General features: G+C 40.3%; 1 protein-coding gene, 1 long non-coding RNA gene and 1 other non-coding gene across 10 annotated transcripts in view; 2 read left to right on the top strand and 1 right to left on the bottom strand.

Moving 5' to 3' along the window:
* CNOT1 (CCR4-NOT transcription complex subunit 1) overlaps nucleotides 1–26721 on the bottom strand; it is a 101184-nt gene extending 74463 nt beyond the window's left edge. For all 8 annotated transcript variants that reach the window (XM_019935725.3, XM_019935728.3, XM_019935727.3 and 5 more), the window contains exon 1: nucleotides 26599–26721. The gene's annotated coding sequence lies outside the window, so the exon portion shown is untranslated. The remainder of the gene's footprint in view (nucleotides 1–26598) is intronic.
* On the top strand, nucleotides 2565–2637 carry TRNAG-UCC (transfer RNA glycine (anticodon UCC)). The gene has a single exon. It is a non-coding gene; the product is annotated as a tRNA-Gly (tRNA).
* The window catches only part of LOC117309265 (uncharacterized), a 38286-nt gene continuing 37249 nt past the window's right edge, over nucleotides 26650–27686 (top strand). Inside the window, exons 1-2 of the long non-coding RNA XR_012327846.1 lie at nucleotides 26650–26780; nucleotides 26885–27559. This is a non-coding gene — a long non-coding RNA (uncharacterized lncRNA). The remainder of the gene's footprint in view (nucleotides 26781–26884; nucleotides 27560–27686) is intronic.

The following is a 27686-nucleotide window of genomic DNA, read 5'->3' as shown; positions in this document are numbered from 1 at the left end:
AGAAGCCACAGAAAACTGATTAAGTAAAATTAGGGTCTGTGGAAAGAAACACTCATCTGACATTTTCAATCCCTCTTCTCACACTATCTACAACTTATTTATAAGATCCCATTTATTCACCTTACAACTTATGTATTGCTTCAGAATCAGACAATAGTTTGGTCTTTAAGTTTTATCTTAGGATATATGTTTTCGGTATTTGAACGGCTAGCTTAAAAGTAAGTTAAGGGCCTCAGAACCCAAATTCCTTCCTGCACTAGGAAAATTTAGAAAGGGAAGCTCGAAGCAGCAATATAGCTAAAATGACAGGATGCTTATCATTTTAATTCCAACAACCTGGTGAGTCAGAGGAACATTCTGTATCACAACACAAAAAAACAAACAAAGAACACAAGTGTTTTTAAGAATTCACCAAGTACCACTGCTGAAACAAAAATCTTTGAATCCAAGGAGCTAAGCTTGTCCACAGCTTCATGATCTGAACTCTGCTCATACTTTCATTACCATCAGAACTTACTATGTAAGGTAAAGAAAATTCATGAAGATTAAAAGCCCCTTGGTAAGGGCATTTAAGCCTTTATCTTTAATAACTTATTAACAATGTAGAAAGACTACACTGTCCCTACATTTTTGTTCTGTTGTGTTCATACAAAGCAAAGATTCTACCTATGCTATCCTTTTCCACATCCTCCCTAAAAAAAAAAAAGAGAGAGAATCTTGGGAATGTGGCAAGGTATTTTTGTTTATTCTAAAGTAATAACATATGAGAAGTTAAAGATAAATTGTGTTTATATCTATCCATTATATGTAACTAAACTTGCTTGCTATAAATTCTTAGAGCAAGCTGTTCCTTCATATTACGATGACAGCATATTTTCTGTATCAGACAATCAAAAATCCAAGTCTGAGAACACACCATAAAACAGAGGACTTATCAGATTGTTAACAACATTATTAACTGGTACCATCTTTTCTGAAACTCAAAGTGGCAATATTGTAAATAAAGAGTTTCTTACACTACCCCTGAACCTAAATTCCACAATTAAGACTGTATCCCTCCATGTATATTGCCTCAACAACTCAAGGAAACAGAGGTTTTGACTGAAATACTGTGTATCATAGCAAAAAGAAAGTGCAGCAAAAAGTAACTGCTTAAATAAATTATGGTATATCCAAACAAGGCAGTTGTTAAAAAGAATGAAGCAAAACTGTGCAGGAAAGATACTCATTAAGACAAAAAAAAAAAAGGACACAGATAAGAATTCCCTGGTGGTCCAGTAGTTAGGACTTGGCATTCTCACTGAGTGGCCCCAGGTTCAATCCCTGGCCAGGAAACTAAAGATCCTGCAAGCTGCACGGTGCGGCCAAAACACTAAACTAAAACTAAAACAATAAAATAAAATGTTCATTCTTAGTACCAAATATAATTCAAAGTATTTTTAATTTTTACAAGTTGCGTTCAGCTAAAACTGTATTATTCGAAGTATATTATTCACAGGAACAGTAGTTACTTTACACTATATTACACACATCTAATAATTATTATTCACAATTACATACAAAAAGGCAATAGATGATAAGAGTTTGCAAGACATAAAGTTTCTCCTTGCTCAGAATTTGTATCACAAATGCTGACACAGAGGGACAACAGAATCACTTTATCATGAAATAGATGTGATCATAGCCTATTTTAATTATTTTTTTACCTATGGTACAGCACAAATCCAGCAAAACAAGTGTTGAACGACCTTCCAAGAAAATGAATTCCTGATACTTTGGCACTTCAACTTTATCTTCTGATATGAGCCCCATGACAAGGGTTACAACTTCTCCATGTTAACATCTAAAGGCTGTGAAGGAGGGAATTCCCTGGTGGTCCAGTGGTTAGGACGTGGCGCTTTCGCTGCCAGGACCTGGGTTCAATCCCTGGTTGGGCAGCTAAGATCCCACAAGCCTCGAGGCATGGACAAAACAAACAAACAAACAAACAAAAAAGACTGCGAAGGATAAAAATACTAGTGTAACACAAATTTCAACAAGCCAATCGTCATTACATGAGCAAGTTAATGCATTAAACTAATGACCAATTTTGAACCATCACCTTATGAGATCTATTAGTAGGATGACAACATAATTTATTAACCAAACTACGACGCTTCTGAAAATAAAGAGGGTACCATTAACAATTTACACCAAGACAACAGGTATAAACTAGGACACGTGATCACCTTAACCATCCAGAAGCCTTAGACAAGCTGATCCCTCCCTCCAAGATACACCTTTGTTACTTTGTTTCTAAAATGCCATTTCACTGGTCTCTTGTTCTCAGTCTCCTTTACTGGCCCTTCCTTTTTTGACCTCGCAGTATTGGAGTCCTTGGACTTCTCTATATTCACTTTCTTGATATACTTCAGTCTTATGGCTTTCAAAACCACCTATAGCAATAACTCCTATAAGTTCTATCTCCAACCCAAATTTCTCACGATGTCTAGAAATATATTATTTAATTTCCTAATGACATCTCAAATATTGTACAACATGTTCAAAACTGAACTCCTGGGACTTCCCTGGTGGTCCAGTGGTTAAGACTCTGCACTTCCAATGCAGGGGGCTCGGGTTCGATCCCTGGTCAGGGAACCAAGATCCCACATGCCGCGTGGCACAGCCCAAAAGAAAAAGAGCTCCTGATCTTCACACCGTGCCCCCATAATGTTCCACCCCATATGTGTTTACCCCATCTCAGTTGATACCAACTCTGTCCTTAAAGTTACTCAGGCCAAATTCTTAGACTTCCCACTCCCCATAATCAATCTGTCAAAAAATTCTTTTGGCTCTACCTATAAAATATACACAGAATCCAGTCATTTCTCACCATAGCTATGATAACAAAGCACCATCATTTCTCACTTGGATTACTATGTTAACTTCCTAACTAGTCTTCCTGCTTCCACCCTTGCTCCCTACAAGTCTATTCTCAACACAACAGCCAAAGAAAAAGACTTTTCAAATATTAAAAACTCAGGGCTTCCCTGGTGATGAAGTGGTTGAGAAACCGCCTGTCAGTGCAGGGGACACAGGTTCGATCCCTGGTCCGGGAAGATCCCGTATGCCGCAGAGCAACTAAGCCTCTGTGCGACAACTACTGAGCCTGCGCTCTAGAGCCCGCGAGCCACAACTACTGAGCCCACATGCCACAACTACTGAAGCCCGAGCGCCTAGAGCCCGTGCTCCGCAACAAGAGAAGCCACCAGAATGAGAAGCCCGCGAACTGCAACGAAGAGTAGGCCCTGCTCGCTGCAACCAGAGAAAAACCCGCGCGCAGCAATGAAGACCCAACGCAGCCAGAAACAATAAATAAATAAAATAAATAAATTTATATATATATAAAAAACCTCAGATAGGTCATCCTGTGCTCAAAACCCTCCACTGACTCAGAATGGAAGCCTGAGCCCTTATAATGGCCTATGAACGAATGCAACTTGATGGAATCTAGCCACCGGTACTCTTCTGGCCTTCCTCTTCTTCACTCCCCCTTGCTCAATCCCCTTTAGCTACAATGGCCTCCTTGCTGCTTCTCCAGCACACTCTCACCTTAGATGCCTCTGCCTGGAATCCTCTTCTTCCAGATACCCAGATGGCTAACTACCTCACTTCTTCAAGTCTACACAAATGTCACCTTCTCAGGGAGGATCACTCTGACCACAAAATTGCAACCCCCACCCTTTTTTCCACATTACATCACCAAACATGGGTAACATTTATATTTGCCCATCTCCTCATATGTAAATTCCATGAAGGCAGTGATCATAATTGTCTATTGTTCACCAACTTATTACAAGCACTACATAGTAGGAGCTCACTACATATTTGAAGAGCTGTAAACTGAAGCTTAGGATTTTGCAACCTATATTTTGACTCTACCAAAAGGCATGGAAACCCACTGAAATTTTCCTAGTCAGAAATAACAATCACACGAGAGGAAATAACAATCACATGAGAGTAAATAACAGATGATTTTTAATTTAATTGCCTCAGTAGCATACACTATCAAGTTGTTAAGACCCTTCTAAGTAACCTTTAGCATCATAATGTGTATATATAAATTGAGTCACAATGTTTTATAGAACATGTTTCTTGAAATATGTTAAATGCAAAGCTATAAAGTGACTATTCAACAGCTTTCCACTAAAATGTTTAGATGTTAAATTCTTTCAAGATCACTAAATTTGAGATTCCAAGATATTCCTTAACTGTAAGGAATTTGTGGCCCAGGAGCATTCTATTTGTATATGCAGTGCCTAGTATTGGTCTCCATAATACACCAGGGACTCAGAGACTTTAATTAATTATTAATTTCCTATCAAGGCAAAGTCTTAAAGAACAGTTCAAAAACAGCTACCACTTCAATAGGCCTCCTTATCTTCATTATTAAAAATGTACACAGGCATAGTCTTCCAAAACCCCAAAGGACTTGTTATCACAGAGCTGGGATTTCAACAGTGGAAACAATAATAGCAACAATCTTGCAACAAAAACACTAAATCCTTCCAAGCAGTAATTCTACTACTGTTATTCCCCCCAGCATTTCTCAATTTAACACTATGAATGAAAGGGCACTGACATTTGACAGCAATATACTATAAGACAGCTGTTACCTGAACAGTGATAACAAAAAATCTCCCAAAGATATGGTTGTATAAAAAGTAAAACAGCAATTCTGGAAGACTGTTTAAATGTGTTCTCAGTATTTTTCCTAATATTTAAAATTTTAGAAACAATCTATATATCCGTCAGTGAAGGATTGTCTACCTACATGCAATGGAATCCCACCCAACATGTGAAAGACATTTAAAACGCAGTTTTGCTGTAAACATTCACTACACACTGGAAAATGAAAGAAAGCTTATAAAATGGTATGTAGACGTCCAACTTATGTAAAATTACTTCACATTTTAACTGGAGAACACTACACAGTATTACAAATTGTTTCCTAAACACCCAATCTAAGGAATACAGAAGCAGTTGTGGTTTATAGCTAATCCTCTAAGTGTTATGTAAAAGAATACCCATGACACTGACTGAAAAGCTGCAGTACTCTGAACAGCATGATCCCATCCCATAAACACATCCATGTTAACATGTGCAAAAAAATAAGCTCTAGATTAACAGAGATTACAGAGAGGATTTCACTTAAAATTCCATTTTTACAGAAGTCCAAGAAATCTATACACTTCATACATGTAACATATGCACAATGTTATTCACTGCAGCAATATTTATCACAGCAAAGGAATGGCCGTGAGTTAGTGACTGGTGAATAAACATCTTGGACTATGTACAAAGTAGTCTACCCTTTATTTAAGCTTTAATTTCTATATATATGCTACTTTTTGTTTTGTATATATGCATACATATATGTAGTTGCTTTTTTGCAAAAAATACACAGGAAAGATCAGACATAAACTAATAAAAAGTCACCTATACTGGAGTGGGTGAGAATTGGGTAGATGACATAGAAATCAGAACAAAAATTCACAGATTGTATCTTTTATATGGTTTTGACTTTTGAACCATATTTACGTTTGAAATTTAATTAAATAAGATAAAAACTAATATCAAGCACAAAGAATGAACTGGAATATCAAGCTGATAACAAAGAACACAGTGAAAACAAATATTTCAAGTAACTACTGAACACAGTATCTGAACAACCCTTGATGTACAGTGGGATATATTTTTAAGGACAGAGAAAATTCAAAGAAATTTGACTCAATAAGCTTACTGTTAGCAATAATATTTCATTGCAATTTTAAGCTACTTTTATATATTACTGGATACAGCAAATAAATTAATAGGAATCCAGATTCAGTGCAGATCAATGTAGTAAAGATGAAACTTTTAAAAACCTGAAATATTTTATTCAAAATAGAAGTATCAACAGGAACTCATTTTTAAAATTTCCTAATTGAGTCTAATAAAACATACTAGATTGTACAATAAAAACTACAAAACTGTTTAAAGAAATCAATAGAAAGATGACAGGAACAGGGGACATTCCCTGGTGGTGCAGTGGTTAAGAATCCGCCTGCCAGTGCAGGGGCCACGGGTTCAAGCCCTGGTCCAGGAAGATCCCACATGCCGTGGAGCAACTAAGCCCTTGTGCCACAACTACTGAGCCCATGTGCCACAATTACTGAAGCCCGCACACCTAGAGCCTGTGCTCTGCAACGGGAGAAGCCACCGCAATGAGAAGCCTGCACACCACAACGAAGAGCAGCCCCCACTCGCTACAACTAGAGAAAGCCCGTGCGCAGCAACCAAGATCCAATGCAGCCAAAAATAAATAAATAAATAAACTTTAAAAAAAGACAGGAACAAATGGAAGGACATTCCATGTTCATGCATTGAAAGAGTTAATATTGTTAAAATGTCCCGGCTACCCAAAGCCATCTACAGATTCAACACAATCCTTATCAAAATTCCAATGCATTTTCCATAGGGGGGAAAAAAAAAAAATCCTAATTTTTTTTTTTTTTTTTTTTTTTTTTTGGGGTACGCGGGCCTCTCACTGTTGTGGCCTCTCCCGTTGCGGAGCACGCTCAGCGGCCATGGCTCATGGGCCTAGACACTCCGTGGCATGTGGGATCTTCCCGGACCGGGGCACGAACCCGTATCCCCTGCATCAGCAGGCAGACTCGCAACCACTGCGCCACCAGGGAAGCCCAAAAAATCCTAAAATTTTTATGAAACCACAAAAGATCCTGAATAGCCAAAGCAATCATAAAAAAGAAAAAAACCAGGGACTTCCCTGGTGGCACAGTGGTTAAGAATCTGCCTGCCAACGCAGGGGACACGGGTTCAAGCCCTGGTCTGGGAAGATTCCACATGCCGTGGAGCAACTAAGTCCATGCGCCACAACTACTGAGCCTGAGCCTGCGCTCTAGAGCCCGCAAGCCACAACTACTGAGCCCACGTGCCTAGGGCCTGTGCTCTGCAACAAGAGAAGCCACAATGAGAAGCCCACACAAACCACAACGGAGAGTAGCCCCTGCTCGGTGCAATTAGAGAAAGCACTCACGCAGCAATGAAGACCCAACGTGGCCAAAAATAAATAAATTTATTTATTAAAAAAAAGAGAACCTACAGAAAGGGAGAGAATATTTGCAAACCATGTATCAGATAAGGGGTTAATATTCAAAGTTCATAAAGAACTCATTCAACTCAATAACACAAAAACAAAAGACATGTGATTTAAAAATGGGCAGAGGAACTAAGTAGACAAAGATGACATCACAATAGCCAACAGGTACATTAAAACTCTAATCCTCAGGGAAATGCAAATCAAAACCACGGTATCACCTCACACCTGTAAGAATGGCTATCAATAGGAAGACAAGAGGTTAAGTGTTGGCGAGGATGTGTAGGAAAGGGAACCCCTATGCACTGTTGGTGGGATTATAAACTGGTTCAGTCACTATGGAGAACAATGTGGAGGTTCCTCAAAAAATTAAAAACTACCATACAATCCAACAATCCCACTTCTGCATATACATCCAAAGATGAAAATAGGTTATCAAAGAGATATCTGTACTCCCATGTTTATTGCAGTATTATTCACAATAGCCAACATATGGAAACAACCTAAGTGTCCATCAAGGGATGAACGTATAAAGATGCAGGATATACAGCGGACCCTTGAATGACACGGGTTTGAACTACGTGGGTCCACCTATACGCAGGTTTTGTCAGTAAATATGTACTATGGCACTACACAATCTGTGGTTAGATGCGGAACTGCACATAATGACACCAACTGTAAAGTTATATGTGGGAACTGATGCCCCTAATTCCACATTGTTCAAGAGTCAACTCTGTATACAATGGAATTCTATTCAGCCATGAGGGGGAAAAAACATCCTGCCATATGCTGTAACATGGTTGGGTCCTGAGGACATTATGCTAAGTGAGATGAGTCAGACAAAGACCATGACTTCCCTTCTATTCCACAAAGAACCCCCCCCCCCACCTAACTTATAGATACAGAGAGGTGATAACTGATTGATGGTTTCCAGAGGTATGCATGTATTAAATTTTTATGTGAAGGTGGTCAAAAGGTACAAGATTCCAGTTATAAAGTAAATAAGTCCTGGGGATGTAATGTACAACATCTAGAATGTACAACTTTTAGAATAAATCTTGAAAGTCAGGAAAAAAGGAAAAAACAGATTTTTTCATAACTCTGTGTGGTCATGTTTAGATTTATTGTGATCATTTTGAAATATATGCAAATTTCAAATCATTATGTTGTACACCTGAAACTAATATAGTATGTTGAGCATCTTAATAAAAAATAAATTAAGGGACTTCCCTGGTGGCGCAGTGGTTAAGAATCCACCTGCCAGCCAATGCAGGGGACACGGGTTCGAGTCCTGGTCCGGGAAGATCCCACATGCCGTGGAGCAACTAAGCCCACGTGCCAAAACTACTGAGCCTGTGCTCTAGAGCCTACAAGCCACAACTACTGAGCCCATGCGCCGCAACTACTGAAGCCTGTGTGCCTAGAGCCCGTGCTCCACAACAAGAGAAGCCAACGCAAAGAAAAGCCTGCGCGCTGCAATGAAGACCCAGAGCAGCCAAAAATAAATAAATAAAATAAATTTATTTAAAAATTAATTAATTAAAATGTAAAAAAAATTGAACTTGAAAAAACCAAGTGGAATGGTGGTTACCAGGGATGGGGGACTGGGTGTTTAAAGGTACACACTTGCAACTAGTAGATAAATAAGTCCTGGAGATCTAATACATAGTACAGTGATTACACACAACAAAACTGTATTATAAACATTAAATCTGCTAAGATCTTAACTGTCCCCACCACTAGAAGAAAGGATGATAATTATACATTGATAGAGGTGTTAGCTAACAGTACAATGGCAATCATATTGCAATATAAATGTATCAAATCAATGTGTTATACACCTTAAATGATACCCCAAAAGCAATGAGCCCATCTAACTTCTGGATCATGGTTTCTAAATACTAAAAAGAACCAAGGTTCCTTGGAGATATGACTAACAAGGAAGATGCAAGGTGAGTTTGGCTCATCCTATGACAAAAATAGGAAACACTTAAAAATTTCGTCAGAGAGAAATGAGCCAATTAAAAGGATTCTTCTAATTCTGGGTCTATCTGAGCACCAAAAGGAACTTATAAGCAATGTTTCTATAATCTTCCCTAAATGCAGCATCATTTAGAAATGCTTGAGGGAACAAAACATAGAAATAATCTGGTGATTTTACTATTGCCAATCTGTATACTCTAAATTGTTAATTTATCTCAAACATATATATTTTTGAATCCACACACACTGGTGATCAAGTTTACTTTTTGCAGCCACAAATTTCTTTCTACGAATTCTAAGTTGTTCATATGTGTGCAGATGAAGAAAATTCCAAACAGTTAAGCATCCTGACATAAACAGAAGATTAAATGAAAATGTGTTACCTAAATCTGAAATTTCAGTAAGCCACTATGGATAAAAGTTCCTTCCAATAAATCATAGGGTAAAAAAATTGACTACAACTATAATACAGTGAATAAGAATCCCTAAATCCATGATTATACTTAAAGAGGAAGGACAAGATGCACCAGAAAGGTGCTGGCTAACAAACTTAGAAAGTATAAAAGAAAAATAAAGTTACCATTGTGTAATACTCCTGACCAGTATAAAAACTGATTCAGGCAAGAATCACCAATGCCTAAAAATCCTCAGGTGGGACATTTGTACAGTATTACCCACTAATTACAAAGGGAAAGAAATGTTCCTCTACCATAGAGATATGACTGTCACTACCTTAAGTAAATGATCAAGTTACTAATGGTGAGACTACCCAACAAATGTGCCTACTGATGTGTTGCAATGTGAAGTGTCACTTTGGAGTATTCTTGCCAAAGATGGCTAACATAAACCTAACCACACCTCTACACCTATCAATTCACAGGAAATAAAGGGTTTAAGGAACAAGTTTAACTATACATGAGAACCTAATCAGACAAATCCAAGTGTTGGATTATTCTACCAGACCACTGGCCTACACTCGCAAGCCAGAAAGTCAGGAAGAGAGAGGAGAAAGTGGGGTCTGTTCTAGATTACAAAACCAAAATGAAAAGGTTTAACGTGAACAGTAATCTGAGCTTGATTCAAAAAAGCTATAAAAGGGTGGTCCAGTGATTAAGACTCCACGCTCCCAATGCAAGGGGCCCAGCCAGGTTCGATCCCTGGTCAGGGAACTAGATCCCACATGCCGCAACTAAGAGACCACGTGCCCTCAACTAAGACCTGCCGCAGCCAAATAAATAAATAAATATTTTTTTAAAAAGCTACAAAAGATATTCTTGAGGCATCTGGGGAAGTTTTTAAACTGACTGGATATTATAAAAGTATTTAATATTCTGGGAGGGATAAATTGGGAGACCGGGATTGACATATACACACTACTATATACAAAAAAGGTCACTAATAAGGACTTACTGTATAGCACAGGGAACTCTACTCAACATTCTGTAATGGCCTATATGGGAAAGGAATAAGTGGATATATGTATGTGTATAACTGATTCACTTTGATGTATACCTGAAACTAACACAACATTGTAAATCAACTATACTCTAATATAAGGTTTTTTAAGTATTTAATATTCTTAGATGTAGTATGACTATGCCAGAAAGTCTTAACTTGTAGGAGATACATGCCGAAACATCTGGGATCAAATACTTCAGTAAAAATATAAAAATATAGAGAAAATAAACATGGCAAAACGTTAACTGTTTAATCTAGGAAGAAGTTATGGGATTGTTCACTGTATTATTCTTTGCATTTTTCTGTACGTGTGAAATTTTTCTTAACAAAACTGAGGATGGGGGCATGTATTACCTTTATAATTTAAAGCAGGAATTACAAGCACGTGATAGGATTTCCAAAAATTCACTTTGTACTCAAGTGTATTTTAATTTTTACAAGTATATGGTAATTTTTACAAAATGAAAATTTAAGCTAAGTTTAAGCAATTTTTAAAATAATTCAAAATTTAAAGCCATAATACCAGTAACTACACATAACACAAGGGTAAATGACCTTGAATAAGTGATGAACCTCTATGCTTCCCCCTCCCCATTGGTAAAATTAGGCCTCAACTATATCACAGCTTTCCCAAAGGGTTTATCTTTAAGAGGCAGGAGGTGTAGCAGGAATAAGGATCTCCTAAGCCCTCAAGGCAACAACAGGAGGTATCCATTACAAGCACAGTGGATGATGCTCTATCACCTCAACATCAGCTTTAACAGCTAGCTAAAAAGTAAGCAACTATCAAATCTTTTCAGTGGAGCTGATGGAGAAGTTTACAAACCACATGCTAAAGGAGTATAGCCAGGCAGACCAAATTGGTACTGACTGGTCCAGAGTGATGATATGGTAAAGCTGAGTGGTTGGCTTCTGACAGGAGCAATTAATACCCTTAAATCTCTTGTCTTCTCTGTTAAAGTGGCATCCAAGACAGCTGCAATGCTGCTATGCACACAAACTCTCAAATTAAAGCTTCATCTTTACTTTCACATCATTTTTAATGTTGGGCTCAAAATACATTCACATTTTTCTAAAGGTATTACATTTTGTCAATAAAAAAGGATGAGCCTTGGGCTTCCCTGGTGGCGCAGTAGTTGACAGTCTGCCTGCCGATGCAGGGGACACGGGTTCATGCCCCGGTCCGGGAAGATCCCACGTGCCGCAGAGCGGCTGGGCCTGTGAGCCATGACCGCTGAGCCTGCGCGTGCTCCGCAACGGGAGAGGCCCAACAGTGAGAGGCCCGCGTACTGCAAAAAGGCTCGGGAAAAAAAAAGCTCGAAAAAATGTTTTAAATGTATCACATATTTATTTATGCAAATGAGGCTTCTCTTTGATGATGACTGTCAACAATTTGGAGATTGTTAAAATGTATGTAGCCTTTTCAAGCATAAAACCGACATAAACCTGATTACAGAAACAAGCTCAAATTCATTAAACTTTGAAAATATTTTTAATTGAAAAAGTTTACTATTATCATCCCTTATTTTATCAGGATTATGCAAAATGTCAAATGCTCCTTTTCCATTTCGCTCCAGTGTACCATAAAAATCATCTGCTAGAGGTGGCCCTCCTATTAATTCAAACATTTGAGCCTAACCATATACCATGTACATAACTTTAGATGCTATAGAAAACACAAAAGTAAACACTGATCTCAAGGGGCTTAACAGAATACAGAATTTACTGTAATGCTTGCAACTAAGGCAACTGTATATAAGAACTGGGAGAAGAAAGAGAGGTATTTAAAATGCTGATTCCTGGGAATTCCCTGGCTATCCAGTGTTTAGGACTCTGAGCTTTCACTGCCGTGGGCAGGGGTTCAATCCTTGGTCAGGGAACTAAGATCCTGCAAGCTACGCAGCATGGCCAAAAAAAAATAATTAAAAAATTAAAAGTAAATAAAATGCTGATTCCTAAGCATTACCCTACACCAAAAGAGTCAAAATCTTTAGGGAAAGACAACAGGACACTGCATTTTAAACTCTGGAGGTGGGCTTCCCTGGTGGCGCAGTGGTTGAGAGTCCGCCTGCCGATGCAGATGACACGGGTTCGTGCCTGGGTCCGGGAAGATCCCACATGCCGCGGAGTGGCTGGGCCCGGGAGCCATGGCCGCTGACTCTACGCAGGCTGAGCCTCTGCAACTGAGCCTCCGCAACGCGAGAGGCCACAACAGTGAGAGGCCTGCAGAACCGCAAACAAAACAAAACAAAAAACTCTGGAGGTGATTCTTATGCATTTTGAAGTTAGAAAACCACTGACTTTACAAATAGCTCTGGGATTAGTTTAAGAAAAGTATAGCTTGAGGCAACCTCTTGCTACTAAGATAAGGAAAGCCCCTCCCACTGATTCCTTTTTCTCCCCTTTATTTCTTTCAGCTGGACCAAAGACATGTCTAAAGACACTTTGGTTTCCCATAGCAACCTTAATAGTTACCACCTAACTTGCTCTAGGTTTAAGTACCAATAGGTACTTTAAGAAGCCAAATAGACCAGACCAAAGGCTATCAGTTTATTGAACCCCCAACTTCCAGTATTAAAAATACATAGAATTCTGAGGTCTACTAATACCAAAGTCTGACTTTGAAAATTCCCAAGTCTTAAAAGTAGCATCCTGATTAGAAGAAGCTGAGTTGAGCCTTCTTCTCATTCATTTTCTCCAATTATGGAAATGTTCCACAACAGCACTGTTCAATGTGGCAGCTACTAACCACATGTGGCTACTTGAAATGTGGCTAGGGTGACTGAATTTTTAATATTTTACTTAATTTTAACTAATCTTAGTATAAAATTAGGGACTTCCCTGGCGGTCCAGTGGTTAAGACTCCACGCTTCCAATGCAGGGGGCTCAGGTTCCATCCTGGTTGGGGAATTAAAATACCACATGCATTGTGGTGTGGCCAAAAAAAAAAAAGGCCACATGTGGGTACTGTTACCATAATTGACAAAGTTGCAAAGTACTAATGGCCCATATAAATCAGGGAAAAGTATGTACGCTAGCATCCAGAAGCAACCATTACTAATTTTCCCAGATGTCCCACTTCTTCCTTTGGTTTTAAGAGAGCTCACTATTTTCTACAGAACTTCATGACCAACTAAGCACTAACTTAAAACAAAATACATACCCTGATATTTAATATTCCTCCAGGAGGCAGGGACTCTAGATTTACACTGCACAGTTCCAAGCCATTCATCCAAAATGTTGGCTCACTTATTAAAATTTCAGTTATAATTACTGTGTACATAATAGGATAACTTATAGGAGCATAATCACAACAAACACTTAAATACAAGAATTGTTCTAAGCATTTTACATACAGTTGACCCTTAAACAGGGGTTTGAAATGAGAGGATCCACTTATTCGTGGATTTTTTCAATACAGTACTATATCCAAAGTTGTTTGAATCTATGGATAAAAAGAGCCAACTGTAAAGTTACCCGTGAAATTTTGACTTCAAAGCTGTTGGTGCTCCACCTCTCATGCTATTCAAGGGTCAACTATATTAGTTTATTTAAACCTGATAACTCGTTGAGGAAGATATTATCTCAACTTTAAAGTTTAACTTGCAGCTACTAATACAGTTGTGAAGACATGATAATAGAGCAATAGATGTATGATTTTTAAAACTTGTATTATAACTTCAAAATCAATATTTTAAAGAGTCTAATTGTTTTGGGGTTCTTTTTTGTGTTTTTTTTTTGGCTGTGTTAAGTCTTCGTTGCTGCACGCGGGCTTTCTCTAGTTGCTTCATTGCGGTGCGCAGGCTTCTCACTGCAGTGGCTTCTGTTACGGAGCATGGGCTCTAGGCACGTGGGCTTAGTAGTTGTGGCACACTGGCTTAGGCCGGCTTAGCTGCTCCACAGCATGTGGGATCTTCCCAGACCAGAGATCGAACCTGTGTTCTCCTGCTTTGGCAGGCAAATTCTTAACCACTGTGCCACCAGGGAAGTCCCTAACTTTTAATGCCATTTCCTGATATAAATATCTCCAACCTTACAGAAAGTGATGAATAGTAAGAGCTTTAGGTCCCTAAACCCCCATCTCTGCACTTTGTCTTTTAACTCATTTCTTTTTCATCCAGGAAATGACCAACTCTTTATTTTTTTAAGATTTACTTTATTATTTATTTAATTTATTTTTTGGCTGCTTAGAGTCTTAGTTGCGGCACGTGGGATCTTCCGTTGAGGCATGCAGGATCTTTTGTTGCGGCGCGCGGGCTTCTCTTCCGTGGCGTGTGGGTTTTCTCTCTAGTTGTGGCGGGCAGGATCCAAGGTGCATGGGCTCTGTAGTTGTGGTGCGCAGGTTCCAGAGCATGTGGTCCCTGTAGTTTGCGGCACACAGACTCCCTAGTTGAGGCCTGCGAGCTCAGTGGCCCCGAGGCATGTGGGATCTTAGTTCCCTGACCAGGGATCCAACCCACGTCCCCTGCTTTGCAAGGTGGGTTCTTTACCACTGGACCACCAGGGAAGTCCCAGACCAACTGTTTAAAATGTATCAACTGAGAACTGCCTAGGTATCCATCAAAAGGGCACTGGTTAAGTAAATCATAAAATGGAATATCATTTAACGCTAATAAAAAGCTAGAAAGGTTGGAAATATCTATTAGGGTTTTTAAAAGCAAGTGACATGTTGTATGTATGTCCTTATATGCAGAGTATCTAGAAGGATACAAACAGTAACCATAAATGAAAAGTTAGATGAAAGAAGCTGAAAAGGAAATTGAACTTTTTTCCCCCACTGATAGAAAAGCAATTTTAGGGCTTCCCTGGTGGTGCAGTGGTTAAGAATCTGCCTGCCAATGCAGGGAACATGGGTTCAAGCCCTGGTCCGGGAAGATCTCACATGCCACGGAGCACCTAAGCTTGTGTGCCACAACTACCGAACCTGCGCTCTAGAGCCCGCAAGCCACAACTACTGAGCCCACTCACAACTACTGAAGCCCATGCACCTAGAGCCCGTGCTCCACAACAAGAGAAGCCACCGCAATGAGAAGCCCGCACACTGCAACAAAGAGTAGCCCCAGCTCGCCGCAACTAGAGAAAGCCCGCGCGCAGCAACCAAGACCCAACGCAGCCAAAAAAAAAAAAAAAGAGAGAGAAAAGAAAACTTAGGTCAATAAAGTTTGTTTGTTTGCATATTCTAAGGTTCTCTATACAGAATCCCAATCTATAGAGGTCTGAACCTCAGTCACTGTGCAGAAGAGTTAATTTAACATAGAAGGCCTGAGGCTGCTATACTTAGGAAGGCTTGCCAGGTTGGCTCTTGGCCGGTGTCAGAATTTGGATTTTGAGAGAACGAATTCCCACTCCCAGAACTAATAAGAGTGGCTCACTGTGCCTAAACTGTACCCAAAAACGTGGTTTATGTTGAACACCTGCTTTCCCTCTGGGAACCTGGAATTTTGCTATGTGGTAGGCAGAAGGTGCCTACATGACCAACCTAGGCACCGAGTTTCTAATAAGCTTCCCTGCCAGGAGGCATTTCATACACATATGCTGTCACAATTGCTGGAGGAATTAAGTAGGTCCTGTGTGACTCCACTGGGAGAGGCACTAGAAAAGGCTCATGCTTGGGAGAATGAGCCTAGTTTTCTCTGGACTCCACCCCACATGCATTTTCCCTTTCCTGATTTTGCTTTGTATCCTTTTGCTGTAATAAATCATAACCCTGAGTACAACCATATGCCAAGTCCTGTGAGTCCTTCTAGTGACTGAACCTGAACCTGGGGATGGTAGTCCTGGGGGACCCCCCCACACACTCATCCTGTTACTAGCCAAGAGGAAAAGCCTTCTGAAGGTAACTGGGACTCATTTTGTGGGTTTCTTCTCTAGTATGTGCAGAATCCATTTCAGAATTTTGCATTTTATCATAAAGACAATCCTGGAAGCTATTTGGATTGCCTTAGATATGTTTTAGGGAATAGGGAAGTGGCAGAGTCTGATTAGATAATCATCAAATCTGTTTCCTCTTCCTGGATAAACAGCTAGACTATATTTCTCAGCCTCTTGCACAGGTGTGGCCAACAAACTAAGTTATACCCAATGAAATGTAGGCCAAATATGATACCAGCCACTGGTCCATAAAACCTCCTACTCACGACCCTCTGGTTCTTTCACCAAGCACCAGCTATGAACACAACTCCTAACACCTAGAGGAGGGTGGCACCAAAAGATGGAAGGAGCCTCGGTTCTTGAATTACTGCATAGAAGGTAACCTAAATGAACACTCTCAATGAAAGTTATCTGAGGAAAGTTATCTGAGTATAAACGTCTACTTTGCTAAGCCACTGATACCTTGGGGTTGTTTGTTACAACCCTAGCCTGCTTTTGCCTACCAAAAGAAGACATGATTGGGCGAAAACTTTTAGAAGTTACTCTTGACAATGTGAAACACTGAGAAAGAAGAGTAGGTCACAGAGAAATTAAAGACTATCAGTGGGAAAAAGAAGTGAATGCACTCAAGAGGGAACTGCAAGGATTCTAAAACTGTGAAGAATAAGGAAAGAAGTGAATAAAGAGAAGGAATCAAACACACCTTTCCAGACTAAGCAGCTGGGTTCCACTCACTCCTGACATGAAACAACTGAGGAAGACAAAGTGTGAAGGGCAAGAAAGATAATGAGGCATGCCTTGAGTAAAGCATACAGATGAAATCCACTGGGCAGTTAGATTTACAGTCTGGAGCATGGAAAGTGTGGGCTGCTAATAACACATCTCAGTGTCATCAACATATAGATGATAGCATGGGAGAACTATAGAAATGAGAATAAGAGAGGGCCTATAGAGTAGCAGTTCCCCAACCTTTTTTGGCACCAGGGACCAGTTTTATGGAAGACAATTTTTCTACTGGGGGGCGGGGGGGATGGTTCGGGCAGTAATTTTGAGCAAAGGTTCAGGTGGTAATGCGAGCTATGATGGGGAGAAGCAGATGAAGCTTCTCTCACTTGCCCACCACTCAACTCCTGCTGTGTGGTGGGGAGGGGTTGGGGACCCCTGCTATAGAGAGTCCTAAGGAAGCTTAGCACTTAAGGGAAGGTGAAAAAAACAACCCAAAACAGAGGAACTCAAAAACTAAAAACAGGGACTTCCCTGGTGTGCAGTGGTTAAGACTCTGAGCTCCCAAATGCCGGGGACCCGGTTCGACCCCTGGTCAGGGAACTAGATTCCACATGCATGCTGCAACTAAGGAGCCCACATGCCTGCCTGCGTGCCACAACTAAGGAGCCCAGGAGCTGCAACTAAGACCTGGCACAACCAAATAAATAAATATTACCAAAAAAAAAAAAAAAACCCTAAATACAGAACTACTATATGATCCAGCAATTCCACTCCCAGGTATATGTCAGAAGAAAATTAAAACACTAGTTCGAAAAGATACATGCACCTCAATGCACATAGCAGCATTATTTATAACAGCCAAGATATGGAAGCAATGTAAGTGTCCATCAACGGAGGAATATATAAAGTAGATGTGCCCATTTATATACACACATATATAAAATGGACTATTACTCAGGAATAAAAAAAATGAGGGACTTCCCTGGTGGTCCAGTGGTTAAGACTCCATGCTCCCACTGCTGGGGGTGTGGGTTCAATCCCTGGTCGGGGAGCTAAGATCCCACATGCCATGTGGCTCAACCAAAAAAAAAAAAAAGAAATTCTGCCATTTGCAACAACGTGGATGGACCTACAGGGTATTATGCTTAGTGGAGTCAAAGACAAATACTGTATGCTATCTTATATGTGAAATCTTAAAAAAAACACAAACGAATATAACAAAACAGAAACAGATTCACAGACAGAACAAACTAGTGGTTAAAGGTTGGAGACGGATGGGAGAAGGGGCAAGACAGGGGCAAGAGATTAAAAGGTACAAGCTACTATGTATAAAATAAATAAGCTCTAAGGATATATTGTACAGCACAGGGAATACAGCCAATATTTTACAGTAATTTTAAATAGAGTATAACCTCTAAAAACATTGAATCACTACGTTGTACACCTGAAACTCATATAACATTGTAAATCAACTATACTTCAATAAGAAAAAAACAAAGGAAGTCAAAAAGGGAAATAAAGAGTGGACAGAGAGGTGGAAGAAACAGTGATTAATATCAGAAACCAAGGAGAGTTCTCTTCTTAATGGTAATAAGTAAAACCTAGAAACAGATAGCATCCCTAAGAGAGCTCCAAGGAAGAATCTTTGTCCACTGTGGTAGGCAGCCTCTAAAATAACCCCAATGATCCCTGCCTAATATTTACTTACACCTTTAAGTAATCTGCTCCCCTTAAGTGTGGGCTGGACCTTAAACGTGGCTTCAAAATAAGAGAACAGAAAGCCATTTCCAAGATTAAGTTACAAGAAGACTGACTTCTGTCTGGTTTACCTCTCTCCAAGCCTGTGCTCTGACAGAAAGAAGCAAGCAGTCATGTTGTGAGTAACCCTGTGGAGAGGGCAATGTGGCACAGAACTGATATGTCCCAAACAATAGCCGGCAAGGATCTGAGACCTGCCAACTGCTACATGAGTAAGCTTGTACCCTTCAGACCCTTCTCACTACCCTTCAGACATGAGATGAGTATGGCCTGTGAATACTTGCACTGCAACTTTGTGAGAGACACTGAGTCAGAAGCATCTAGCCAGGTTGTGCCTGTGAAATAATAAAAAGCAAAGAAGCTTTAAACAGCTAAATTTGGAGGTCATTTGTTGTACAGCAACTGATAACTAATACATCCGTAATGGTCTATGAAAACCATGGGGGAGAGATCTTATGACATACATTTGGCAGTATAAAAAAAAAAAGAAACTATTATAAATTATCAGAATTACCAACTAGGAGATCCCTAATACCTTCAAGACCGGGACGTTAGTGGTCACCAGAAGGCAAGCAAATAAAGAGGACAAAACCATAAGGTAATAAGACCAGGGCCTAGCTCAAGCCCCAGCCCCTCTGAAACCTTCCAAACACATCAGATTGTCTACAGGTTGATGTGCTGATCTACCTTCCCTTCCCTTCAGTATGCATGACACATACTGTTAAAATTTAATCACACTGTTCTCTATTGTTTCATGTGTATTATCCTTTTCATCAGTGCCTGGGGACATACTTTGGGTTTATTCCCTATCTCTTCTTTGCCACCACTCCCAACCGAACAACCAGCTTTGAGGGCATCAAAAATTTTCCATAACCCTGCTAAATAAGTCCAATACCATATTCAGTTTCTAGGTCCCTAAAATACAATTTGACTAGACTTAACAGAAAACAAAATGTAGTCAAAGTTTGGTAAATTTCTTCTACCTTCATCACCCATCAAAGGCGGAGATAATTTTCCATAATCTCATTTCAGGTTGGTTTGTCTTTAATTGTGATAGCATCACTATCTTATGTATCACTTACAAACTTTATTTGGCAGTTTTTTTTCTGACATGATACATCCCAATTTCAGAGGTGTTAAAATGTTAAAAATTTCTTTTAGAATCAGTGAAATATGGTATTCCTTTTCCATATGTAGTGTTTTCACATATGCTGTTGTAAAATTAAAATAATTTTAAGTAAACTTGTGACTTACCCCAACAATAGTTGGATAAAAGTTAAGTAAAATAACCCTGACAACAAATATGAACCCCAAAAGGGTATTTATACTGGTATTTATAAACTAGAGGGCAATATCATCTCCAAAAGCGTTTTGAAAGGGAGAGCCACTGGTATTCAATGAGAATTAGAGATGCAATAAACATCTTGCAAGGAAGGAGGACAGCACCACCAATAAACTATTCTGCCCAAACATCAATAGTGTCCTTACTGAGAAAACAGCTTTTGCATCCACTTTCTGCAGGTGGGCCCTACATGCCAACACCTCAAGTTTGGCTTCCCACAAAGTTAATACAAAGCCAAGCACAACTTAAATCCACCAAATGGTAGGAAATAGTATATGGCTAATGTGAAGTGGCTACCAAAACTTATCAGAGAAACAGTTTACACACTACTATTATGTATATTAACCTAGTCAAATACTTGTTGAGTACTTACTATGTGTCAGGTATTTGAGATACATCAGTGAACAGCCATGCATACATCCCTGCATTCCCAATGGGGGAAAGAAACAGTAATCATAAAAAATTATCAAGCATTTCAAGAGACACTAAGTACTATGGAAAAATAGCAAGGGTAAAGGTGAACCACACTGGGGGTGAGGAGGGCGGGAGGAGATTGCAAAGTAGGGTGGTCAGAGTAAGCCTTATGGAGAAAGTAGTATTTGAAATTTTAAGGAGCTGAGGGGTTTAGCCATGCACATATCTGAGAGAAGAATGTTCCAGACAGAGGGACTGTCAGTTAATGCAAAGGCTTCCTCAGAGAGTACATGGCATATGTGAGAAAAAGCATGGAGGCCAAGTGTAGGTGAAGTACTTAGTGAGGGGGAGAGTAAAGAGAGTAAGTTGGAGAGAAGGGGGAACATATGAAGAGGTATAGGGCAGGGCTAAATCCTGTAGGTGATAAAAGGACTTTCTTTGGCTTTTAATAAAGACAAATGGAGAATCAATGGGTGGTTTTGAGCAGAAGACACAATATAATTTTTAAAAATATAAGAATCACTCCAGATGATGAACTGAGAATAAACTACAGGGGAGCAAGGGTAGAAAGCAAGGTAGATAATAGCACATTAAGAGGAAATTAGTGACTAAAACCCAAACACAGAAGAACCCTACAAAGCTATACACAAATATCCCAAAACAAGGTTACTATATTAAAGTAAGTTACCATACCAACGTTTTGCAGTTGCCAGAATCCTTTGAGGGCTTACTGATTGAAGAAGACAAAAATCAAAATGAAATACTTTCAAGTAATTTTTACATTTTACCTTTGGACAGACAACCTCAACTTCTGTAATCTTTGGTGTAACTGTCTGTTTGAAAAGGGAACAGGAATATTCCTAAAATATCCATGCCATAACAGTGGATATATATACATGGTACACTTACCTCTTCATTACCTAAAGAACAAAAAGCACTAATATGAGTAATCCAAATCAAGGACATCCCCAAATTATGTATTACTGGGCTTAGAAAGGTCTAGTGTAAAACTTTTTTTTAGAACCCAGCTGGCAAGGGATAAGGAAATATTCAAGAACATTATGGTCAACAGGTAATAAATCGGTTTGAAATGAAAGCTTTGCCAAGGATAAAAACAAATGGATCAAGAGTTGACTGGGACTTCCCTGGTGGTCCAGTGGTTAAGACTCTGCACTTCCAGTGCAGGGGGCACGGGTTCGATCCCTGGGGTCAGGGAACTAAGACCCACATGCTGGGCGGTGTGGCCAAAAAAAAGGCAACAGAACCTTAATAGTAACTTTTAAAGCACATTTAATAGCCTTGTGTGGATAGCTTCACAATTTTATTTCACCTTATTTACTTATTTTTTGGCCACTCAGCATGTGGGATCTTAGTTCCCCAACCAGGGATTGAACCCGCAACCCCTGAAGTGGAAGCACAGAGTCTTAACCACTGGATCGCCAGGGAAGGCACTTCACAATTCTAGAAGAATTACTACAATCTGTACATCAGCATAGTTTAAACAACTGTTAGTATTAGCAAATAACCATCCATTTTTAAAAACTGAAAAAGTGAAAAGAGCCCAAAAAGCATGTTTACTCCAAAATCAGAAAAGAACCAAGTTCTTGATCTGAAATCAACTGAATATTCAGAAGCATCTTCCCAGTAGCATGTGTAAAATTATAAAGCTATACACTATGTATTTAAGATAACTAAAAAATAATAACAGAGAGTACCCTTCTTAGAACTACTTTATCTTAAAACTGTAACTACACCGGAAGAAAACTTACTCAAATTATCTGTCACAATTCAATTTACAGTGCTGAAGAACATTTTAAAACTTAAGTCGCTCCATCCTTTGAAGGCCTCAATGGAAATGCAAGTTTATTACACTGAGGTTAAGTAACGACCATTCCCAATAATTGCAAAAGACTATCTTTTTGTCAGACTAGAGTTTTATATTTTCACACTGAAGAGATGAAAAACTCAAATCTTGTGTCTTGTCCTCCAAAAATAAGTGGTTGATCATAGATTATTCTCACCTTTATGATGAATGATCAGATTCACAGAACTTTTTCTTGTACTGAATAGCAGTACGGAAAGACAGAATCACCATTAGGCTAGAGTAGGAAAACCTGGTCTAACATTAAACTTAAGGAAGTCACCTCACTTTCCTGGGCTTCAATTTCCTACAGATGACACCATAATTCTGTATGACTAGATTTCAAAGTTTAACCTTCTAAAAGATGTCAACAGAATTATAAGTATATAGCTCCAAGAAAAACAGTCTGTGTCCTCAAAAGAAAACCAGAGTGTACTGTTTTCCAAGAACACCATGTTCTATAAATCTACCCAACTGTAACAAATGAAGTATTATTCAATTACCATTCAGGGCAACTGTATGTATATGTTCGGAGGATGGGAGACTTCTTACCTACTATAAAATGAGACAACTTATAAGGCAATACATGGTAAAGATAAGTGAAACTAGCCAAGAGGAATGTAAGAAATCAATTTTGCTTAGGGAAGTCAGGGAAAAGATTATAGACAGTACATCTGAGTATGAACTGGAATGATGGATAATGTTTTTGTAGATACAGACGATGATATTCCAGATAAAAGGGGCAAAAATGTATTTGGGAACCACTGTGCAACAGTCTTAAATTTAACTAAAGTGTAAGTTGTAATATACTGCTATAGTAGGGAGGGATCAATACTTATACAATAAGCTCCAGGCCAAGGTACTTGAAAAACTTTGGCGTATAGGATGCCTAGTTTCAAACCAATGATTTAGTAGACAATTTGGCATTAATGTAAAGAATTAACTGTATTCCCAGAATCATTTACAATTAGAACATATTCACATATTACTTATGTAATAAAGAAATCCAATAAACAAATGATGGGGAAAAGATACTGGAGATTAGTTAGAAAGCTACTGCAGAAAAGACAAGGTCTGAAACAAAGGAGTAACTATTCTTATGAGTCTACCAAAAAATTTAAAAGTAACACTGCATTTCAAAACTAAGAGCTCTAAATCCAAGGTGACAAAATTTCAAACTAATTATCTGAAAGGGAAAATGCTGAGCTCTTAATATGAAGTTTAAGAGCAATAAAATGGTGTCTTTCACAATATGCTTTCATTCCATGTTACATTTCATATAATTAGTCCAAAAAACAAAAAAAAACCCAAAAAGCACAACAATAAAACCAACACCTCTCCTGCAGACAGTTTAACATCTCATTCAACATTTTAATTTAGCCTAGAGGTATATCCTGAGCCTTCCAGCATTAAAGACAGAAATGCATTTTTCCCCCAGAAATGCATTTCTTAAACCTATGCTCCACACTCCCAAAGGCTGCATTTCCTTCAAATCTCAACACAGGATTTCAGATTAAGTCTACACCTCTAATTAGTGACTTCTCAAACAATGCTTTCCAACGAATAATTTGTTTTATTTGCTTTGCTACATTCTTGCAAATGTATGAATGAAAAGTACGGTAAAATTAACTACTGTGTACATATAGGGTGCAAAAGGTTTTGAGCCCATTTTAGCTTTGAAACATGCTTCTGAAAAACTGTGAGCAAACAGAAGAGGAACTGCTGGATCTTTCTTTATATAAGGTCTTAAAATAAGACTCAGTAGGATGCCATTTTGAAACTTCCCAGCAGGAAGTTCAGTTTGATCAGAGGGCTGGTTAAGAAATGCTTCAACTAATAATATGAACTGACTTGAAAGTCAGCTTTATTCTTTTACAAAAGAATATACCAAATTCATAGCAGGTACTACTTTTGTTAATTCAAGAATCATAAACTTCTCATGAAAAATAAGTGTCTTGAAATATCTGAGCATTCAATTAAAATTATTGTGATAAATTCTCTTCCAAGGTATTGAGTACCAGAGATCTGTTACGTGGTAGAATGAAATAAAGACTCAAGTTCATAAATTTAAATTGGCTAAAAAGAAAGCTTTTCATAACTAGATCAGAATCTAACCAAAAACATACTTGGAAAAAGCAAGGATAATTTGAGATTAGTCTTAAAACATGCTGTCAAGAAATAGGAAGCATTTCCTCTTCTGTCCTCACAATTGTTTTTGCTTTTTTTTTTTAATGACTTAACCCAAAGTTAGGAGAACATCACAGTACTTAGCCTGAAAAGATCCATATTAAAGAGATTGGGATTTAAAACCCCAGTAGAAATTTAAGAGACCATAAAGAAAGAAGCTAAGCCAGAGATCCATTCGAGTGAGTTAGGAACCAAAAGCGTTTCAGTTCTGTTCCACCATAATGCCACAAAAGGCTGCCTTAAAACTTCTACGATTACAATCTTAGGCAAGAAAGGGTAATACTTTCAGTTATTGATGGTCAAATCTTGGTGCCTTGATTCTAGACTTAAGTTTCCACGGAAGGACTTGGGCCCCCACTTGTTGAAAAGAGACCAACTCTCTAAACAAGTTTTATCATCATGGGACCTTTTCAGTCAAAGCACAACTATATGTCTAAAACTTTATGTATCATCAGCTCATTTTCTCCTCAGACAAGGTAACAATCTGCAGTGTCCTACAACAGGATTATTTAAACTGATACCATATATCTTATTAATAGCTAAAATACTACACTGCCAATCTCTGGATGGGTAGGAATGTCAACCTGAGCACATTAAACCCAAATACTTCTACACAAACAAGTTTGTTCTTATTCTGTTTGACCTATTTCCTGATTTTGTACGTGTCCAACCATTTTTTCATCCGTGTATCCCTAACTCCTATCAAACGGATTGTCATGAGGCAAATGTTCATAATTTTTTTCGCAAACGGTAATAAACTACACTCACTCAATTATTAACTGGTCAAATAAACTCCCCAAGGCAATCGAATTTTAGAGAAAGAGGGAGACTAAGTGCTATTACTCACTTTCAGGAAAAAAATACTTTTTATTAGAGCCCTAAAAACTGTGATATTTGAATGACTTCAAGGGGCCAAGTTTCTGCTCGAAGTTTACTTTAAACACAACATTTCCAAACCACAGACATTAAGCATTAAAGCTTCATCCTAGTGAGGGTACTCCTCTGTGGGAGCCCGGTGGTGTGAAATCTACAGAGGGGGTGGTACTGAAAAAGAACACCTGTGCGTTTGGCCTCACGGAACCCTCTAGTAAGACCTGTAGTAAGTCTCTCTGCCACCAGCGCTGAGGCCTACAAGTGCTCGGCTAGGAAGCGGGCACTGCCTACGGATGAGCGGAACCGCCACTACAGCACAGACACTGGGCCCGGTGGATGGGGGCCGACTTTGGAGACAGCGCCCGGGCGCGCGAGTGGAACAAAACCTGTGGCAAGAAGTAATGAGGAAGTGCTCTCTCCCGCCCGCCCCTCCCACCTGCGGACACCCGAAACACCCGGGATTTGACAACGTGCTGGGGGCGGGGGAGGGGACTGGCAGTTCCAGGTCCGCCCAGAGAAACTGGGAGCCTGTACTCCAAACACGGGCCCCTCGCCCTCGGAGCTAGGCCTCCGGGGCCGATGCCCGCTGCACCCATCCGGCAGTTGAGGAGCTCGTGGGAGTCTGAGAAGGGTGCAGTCCGCGCGAAGCGAGGCCCAGCCGCCCCACCTGCCGCCACCGCCGCCCTCAGAGCCTCCAGGCCCGGACCGGGGGCCATCCCGGGTCTCATCCCGCGCTCTGCCCTCCGCTTTATGGAGCCTTCGCCTCGGCCTCTTCTCTTCAGAGCCCAAAGACTCTACAGCCGAGGGGAGAGAGTCCGCCTTCTCTCGCCTCTCCACTTCCCCGTCCCGACTGCCCCTCACACAGCGGAGCGCCGGGAAACGCTCCCAGTGGCCCCGGGACCACCCCCGGTCCTTCCCGCACCGGCACCCGCTTTCCGTAGCTGACACCGCCCGCCGGCCCCAGCACCCGACCCCAGCCCACCTCACCTCAGGCGGCTCCGACGGCGCTGGACACAGGAAACTCCTGGGTCCCCGACTCCGGCTCTCCTCGACCCCTCTTCGGTTAACTCCGCTTGTTTCTCTACAAAATGGCGCCGGAGGTCGCGCGCTCACGTCGCGGCCTTTCCCCTCCCCGTTCCCATTTCATCATTCGCTGCCCGCCCGAGGAGGTAGGGCCCCAGCACCAGCCAATGATCGTACCCCGCCCGTGGCTCCTGCCCAATCACCGACGGGTGCCCGCGGATTTAAACCAATCACACACTATCACTTGCAGAAGTCAAGGAAGAAACCAGGCTCTTGCTAGCAACTACCAATCCAGACTCCTACTTCGCGGGCTTTGGCCAATTGCCGCTCACCAGTCCCCAGGGACGGGAGTAGGAGCCCTTGCGCCTGCGCTCGAGGCGAGGGCCAATGGAGAGACGCAGCTAACTTCGATTTGGGGTTTTACGGACTTCCCACCTGCCCTCGAGGTCGTCGACCAATGGGGGCCTGGCATTGCCTCTGAGAAACAATAAATAAAGGAGAGGGCCCTTAAATCCTCGCCACCTTGCGCTGGCACTACTCTGAGAGGGAAAAACAGCCTTCCGATACTCTCCTTCCTCTTTCGAAGTGTCAAGTCTGGTAGACCACCGGGCTTCCCAATCTTAAACATTTCCCCACCCCCACCCTTCTTGTCCATTTGGCGGGGAACGCCAGCTCCCAGAAAGCAAGCCAGCCTGTAACTAGAGTGGTGGCGCTTTTGCATCCTGGGATATGTAGTTCCCCCCTCCCCGTTCCTGTCGCAAACGTAGTGCGAGTTCTTCCGTCACTGACTGCGCCCTAGGAGGAGTAATGCGTGCTGGAGAACGTAGTCCCCCAGGTTCTCGTTTGGTCCTAGCCTGCCTCACTTTCGTCAAGAGAACTTTCCCATCTAGTTCTGCCTGTTGAAGAAGGGACTCTTTACAGAGAGGTAGGAAGCTCAGTCTCTCTTTGGCTTAGTCCCTGCAATTGGTATCAGAAAGAATACTTACGCCCTTTGCTCTCGGGAGAAAGAATAGAGAAACATTTTTTTAAAGATTTTGTGGTCACGTGTTCCT

Source organism: Tursiops truncatus, chromosome 19 (assembly GCF_011762595.2).
Source record: "Tursiops truncatus isolate mTurTru1 chromosome 19, mTurTru1.mat.Y, whole genome shotgun sequence".
Lineage (NCBI taxonomy): Eukaryota > Metazoa > Chordata > Mammalia > Artiodactyla > Delphinidae > Tursiops > Tursiops truncatus.
Note: the sequence above shows the minus strand (reverse complement) of the source record. Positions and strands in the feature narration are given on the sequence as shown.